The following is a 6000-nucleotide window of genomic DNA, read 5'->3' as shown; positions in this document are numbered from 1 at the left end:
TTGGAAGAGCCATACAGTACAGCATCTTAAAAATATTATTCCCATTATTGGGGAGTGGGTCTCCCACAGTCTTTGCTTATGCCTTCCAAGCAAAAGCTGACAAAAATCAGGATGGAGGAACGTTCAATAATGGCAACACGGACCACGGTCACCCTGGTGCTATAGTGGTGGTGGAGGCTGAGGATAAGGAGAAGAGCATAAAACAGCCGAAATGAGGAAGCGTATACCCATGTGTTGGGTGTGAAGCGGTGCATGTGAACACACCTCCCGAAATAACACAGTGGATTTGACTTTAGGTTACTCTGCTGTCATTTGATGGTGATGAGAAGTCTGGCCCAATCCAGCCCTTGTTCATTTTGATAAGGGTCAGCTTGTCAGCATTGTCAATTGACAGGCGAGTGCGCTTATCAGTTATAATTCCCCCAGCGGCACTAAAAACACACTCCGATAACACGTTAGCGGCAGGGCAGGCCAGGACCTCCAAGGCATACAGAGCGAGTTCATTCCAAGTGTCCAGCTTGGATACCCAATAATTAAAAGGCACAGAGGAATCACGGAGGGCACTGGTAGGGTCGGCAAGGTACTCCCTCACCATCTTTTGAAACTTTCCACTCCTTGTGAGAGTACCCCGCGCCTCAGTGTCTGTTCGAAGGGAGGGTCTGAGAAAACTGTCCCAGAACATTGACAGTGTTCCCCTGCCTCTGCTGGATTGGAGTTGCGTCTCTCTCGCATGTACGCCTTGGTTGAGCAACAACGAACTGTGACCTCTGCCGCTAGCGTGTTCAGATGGGAATTTTTTTAACAGTTCTGCAGCAAGGGCCTTCTGGTACTGCCCCATTTTTGTAGACCTCTCCACCTCATGAATAAGAGAGTGAAAGTTCTCCTTGTAGCGGGGGTCTACGAGTGTCACCAGCCAGTAATGACTGTCACCCAACATTTTGACAACGCGAGGGTCACGGTTAAGGCAGCGTAACATAAAGTCAGCCAACCAAGATGACTACTGACCATGCTCTCCTCCTCCTCCTCTCCCCCCCCCCCCCGTCCTCAGGCCACCCACGCTGAACCGACGGTATGACAGTTGTACAGGTACTACCATCTACAGCGCATGATACCAGCTCCTGTTCTTCCTCCTCCTCCTCCTCCTCTTCCTCATTGTCCCCCAATGCACTCTGGGATGAGATAAGGCTGGGCGGTGTGTAATCGCCCGCTACGGCTTCTTGATCCATCTCATCATACTCTGTCTGCAATGCCTCCTCTTTAAATCTCTGCAGAGAGCGTTGCAAAAGACAGACAAGTGGGATGCTGACACTAATGATGGCGTCATCGCCACTCACCATCTTGGTGGCCTCCTCAAAGTTTGTCAGGATGGTACATATGTCAGACATCCAGGTCCACTCCTGAGGTCTTATGTGTGGAGTCTCACCTGAATATCGACGGCCTTGTTGCAGCTGGTACTCCACAACTGCTCTCTTTTGCTCACAAATCCTTAGCAACATGTGGAGGGTAGAGTTCCAACGTGTGGGAACATCACACACCAGTCGGTGTGCCAGAAGCTGCAAACGCTGCTGCAACACAGCAAGGGCGGCAGAAGCTGTAGCCGACTTGCGAAAATGAGCTGACAGGCGGCGTACTTTCACGAGCAGATCTGGCAACTCGGGGTACGATTTAAGAAACCGCTGAACCACGAGGTTAAGCACATGAGCCAGGCATGGTACGTGTGTGATCTCGCCTCGCCTCAGAGCCGCCACCAGGTTACGGCCATTGTCACACACGACCATGCCTGGATGGAGGCTCAGCGGTCTCAGCCACAGATCTGCCTGCTCTTTCACAGCTGTCCACAACTCACAAGCAGTGTGAGGTTTATCACCTAAGCTTATGAGTTTCAGCACAGCCTGTTGCCGCTTGGCGGAGGCAGTACTGCAGTGTTTCCAGCTTGTAACTGATGTGGTGATATCTAAGATGGAGGCTGAGCATGAGGAGGAGGAGGAGCATGATGCGCAGGAGCTGTACACTGTGGAGGCAACTCTGACTGACATAGGGCCTGCAATCCTCGGTGTGGGGAGGATGTGTTCCGTCCCAAGGTCCGACTGGGTCCCGGCTTCCACTATGTTTACCCAGTGTGCCGTCAGGAAGATGTACCGTCCCTGGCCACAAGCACTTGTCCACGTGTCCATTGTCAGGTGGACTCTCCCAGTAACTGCGTTGTTGAGGGCACGGCAGATGTTTTGGGACACGTGCTTGTGTAGTGCGGGGATGGCACATCGGGCAAAATAGTGTCGGCTGGGGACCGAGTACCGAGGGACGGCCACCGCCATAAGGTTGCGGAAGGATTCCGTCTCCACCAGCCTAAAAGGCAGCATTTCCAACGCAAGCAGTCGTGAAATGTGCGAATTTAGGACTGTGGTCTGTGGTGCGTTAGCTGCGAATTTCCGCTTTCGTTCAAAGGTCTGGGATATGGACAATTGAACGCTGCGATGGGACGTGGATGTGGACGTTGATGCTGTTTCTTGAGAAACTGCCATAACAAGTGAAGACTGAGAGGAGGGGGCATCTTTACATGCAGTATGGACAGGGGATTGCCTTGCACACACAAAAGGGGGTTCTATTGCACGCACAACAGCGGAATAAGCAGTGGTGACACCCGTTGACACTGGTCGTGGACCCTGGGGTTCGCCCCACAAAGTCGGGTGCTTTGCTGCCATGTGCCTGATCATGCTGGTGGTGGTCAGACTGGTAGTTTTGTCACCCCTGCTGATGCTGGCATGGCAGGTGGTACAAATGACCTTTTTGGGGTTATCAGCAGAGTCTTTAAAAAAATTCCAGACTCTGGAATGCCTACCGCTTGTACTGGCAACGTCCCTCGAGTTGGTGTTACGGGGAACGGTTTCCCGCCTTCTGTGTGCGGCCACCACACTGCTTCTTCCTGCCTGTTGGGGTACTCTGCCTCCCTCCCCCCTGTGTGCTGCTGGCCTCACTCTGCATGTCCTCCTGCCACGTTGGGTCAGTTACTAGATCATCCACCACCTCCTCCTCTTCCACTTGCGCACCACGATCCTCCTCCTCACTTCCTGGCAATTGTGTCTCGTCATCGTCCACCTCTTGTGACAAATTGCCAGCGTCTACTTCCTGTGGCCGTGGCTGTTCAAATATTTGAGCATCGCTACATGGGATCTCCTCTTCCACCACTTCAAGCGGAGCAGGCGAGGGGCACAAATATGGAAATGGACCAGTGAACAGCTCTTCAGAGTGTCCAAGTGTGGGATCAGTTGCTGTCTGACGACACTTGGCATGGTGGGAGGAAGGAGCATCAGGGTTAGGAGGAGTATGCGGTCGAGACTCACGGCTACTAACATTTGACCGTGTGGAAGACAGACCGGAGGTGGTGGTGCTCAGGTAACTGGAAGTATTATCTGCTATCCAATTAATAACCTGTTCATACTGATCAGATCGCAATACTGGTGTTGTTCTGTGCTTCCCTAGTAATTCGGTCAAGAAGTGGGAGCAAGAAGATGTGGCTGTTGGTTGTGGCACATTTTCACCTTGGCCACGGCCCCATCCTCTGCACGCACCATCACCAGAACGTCCACTTCCACGTCCCTTGCCACGCGCCTTGCCCATTGTAAAGGAAGTAAAATAGCTTACACTCGCACTATCAATGGAAAAAGGGTAATAAAAAGGAGATTAGAACAGTGGAAGAGGAAAACCACAGTTCTATTTCTCTGGCCTACACCCGACTCTTTTAAACAATCAGAACAATCAGGGAGAAACTATTACTGTTTTTCTTTACGGAAAAAATACCAAAACCTGAATAATAGAGATTTTTTACCGTGGAATTGCAAAACCACAGTTATTGTTTACTGCGGTATACCATAAAATTTTAAATATATAGATTTGCGGCTGAACAGTGAGCGACACACTCAAACTGTTTTTTTTAGATACAAAGGGCCCACAACTGGATACTACAGAAATTTGACCCGTGGAAATGCAAAACCACACAGGGATTTGTCGGGCCTACAACAGACTATTTTCAACAGATACATTTTTGTGTCAGAACAGTCAGGAGACACTACTGTTTTTCTTTAAGGCCAAAAAAGCGAAAAGCAGGATAATAGAGATTTTTAACCGTGGAACAGCAAAACTACAGTTATAATTTACTGGTGCATACCAGACTTTTTTAAATGTATATATTTGCGGCTGAACAGTGAGCAACACACTCAAACTGTTTTTTTCTCGATACAAAAGGCCCAAAAATGGATACTACAGAGATTTGACCCGTGGACATGCAAAACCACACTTCTGTTTCTGTGGCCTATACCAGACTCTTTTCAACAGATATATTTGTGTCTGAAAAATCAGAGACACGCTTTTTTTTTGGGGGGGGGCAAGCAATAGGTTAATAAGACGGGTATTTGTACAGTGTGAAGGAGGAAAAAAAAAAGAGGATTTAGATGAAAAAAAAAGGAAAGGATTTTTACTGGCCCCCGAGACCTGGATCTAAGTCCAGCAATTTCAGAAACAGGAGCACACAGGACTGTAATGCAGCGTTTGCTGGTATAACCACTGCGTCTCCTATACAGCCTGTCTGCCTGCCTGATATCTGGGATGGATATTAGTCCTGAGAAGGACTGTTTGTTTGATCTGGCAGCCTTTACAGACCCTACACTAACTATTTCGCAGGAAAAATCTCTCCCTAGCTCAGCAGCGCTGTCCCTACACTGTCTAATCCGGAGAGACTGTGTCCAAGATGGTGGCGTCCGGTTTTAAATACTCGAGGTGACGCTGTGCGGCCAGCCAATCACTGTAATGCCCACAAACAACATGGCTGCGGCATTACAGTGACTGGCTGGCAATCCCTGCATGTTCATTGGCTCTGTAAAGAGCGCCAAACATGCAGGGTGGAGACCCGAGCTCCCGCCCAAGTAACCCGGAAATGCTCGGTGCTCGCTGAACATCCCGAGTAGCGTGATGCTCGGGCGAGTACCGAGCAGTGTTGAGCATGCTCGCTCAACACTAATGATAAACTTTTGGTGAGTTTTTGAAGTTGCAGATTTTCTGCACCTATTAGTTCAATATTTGCAGAAAATTCTGCTGCAAATCCCGATGTGTTGGCAAGAACAACGCTGCAAAAAATAAGAACTTTTTGTGCTTTTGCTGCAGATTTTCCCCCACTCATTAGTATTGGTGAAATCTGCAGCAAATTTGAAAGAAAAAAATAAGCAAAATCTGCATGAGACCTCAGGAATCTCATTCACTTTGCTGGTACTAGAAAATCCTTCAGGTTTTCTGACAAAACTGTACAAAAAAAGTGATAAAAATGCAATGTGAGCACATAAGTAAATTAGGTTGTGTTTTTTCATTGCGTTTTTTAACACGATTTTGGTCCTGCGCTTCTTGTCTATTTTTGATATATCATGTTTTAAACAAAGCTGCTGGTTTTGATACTTCCTGATATTTGGCTTTGACAAAACTTTATTGATACAGTCATGTGAGGACTACATGCGTTTTTAACCTGCATATTTTCCACATCTAATGCAATTCTAGGGGGAATATCTGCACAGAAAGCTCAGCGCATCCACATGAGAAATTGACACTCTGCGGAATTGAAATGTGCACCGCAGGTCAGTTTACGCTGAGTAAAAAAAACACATAGGGTATGAGATTTCTATAAATCCCATCCACTTTGCTGGAACTGTAAGGCGCTGTGTTTTTGATGCAGCGTCAAAAACTCATCATCAGCGTGTCTGTAGTGTGACATGCACAAGTAGTGCTTTTGCAGAGTGTGACATGCAGAAGTAGTGCTGGTGCTTTAAAGCATCTAGCAACTACAGGGGTTAACACAGTCACAGGAGAAGGGGAGTGTTTTAGCAGAGCCCCAGGTGGATTGGGGGGGTTTGCTGTCTGTCTGGAGCCCAAGAGAAAGGTGGCGTGTGTGTTCAATATCTCACAGAAGCGCCCCTACAAGTGAAGAGGATTCAAGTCAGGAGTGAAGCTAAGCACAGG

This window comes from Phyllobates terribilis, unplaced genomic scaffold, assembly GCF_046119375.1.
Source record: "Phyllobates terribilis strain yellow unplaced genomic scaffold, ASM4611937v1 Scaffold_231__1_contigs__length_3143052, whole genome shotgun sequence".
In the NCBI taxonomy this organism is placed as follows: Eukaryota; Metazoa; Chordata; class Amphibia; order Anura; family Dendrobatidae; genus Phyllobates; species Phyllobates terribilis.
Note: the sequence above shows the minus strand (reverse complement) of the source record.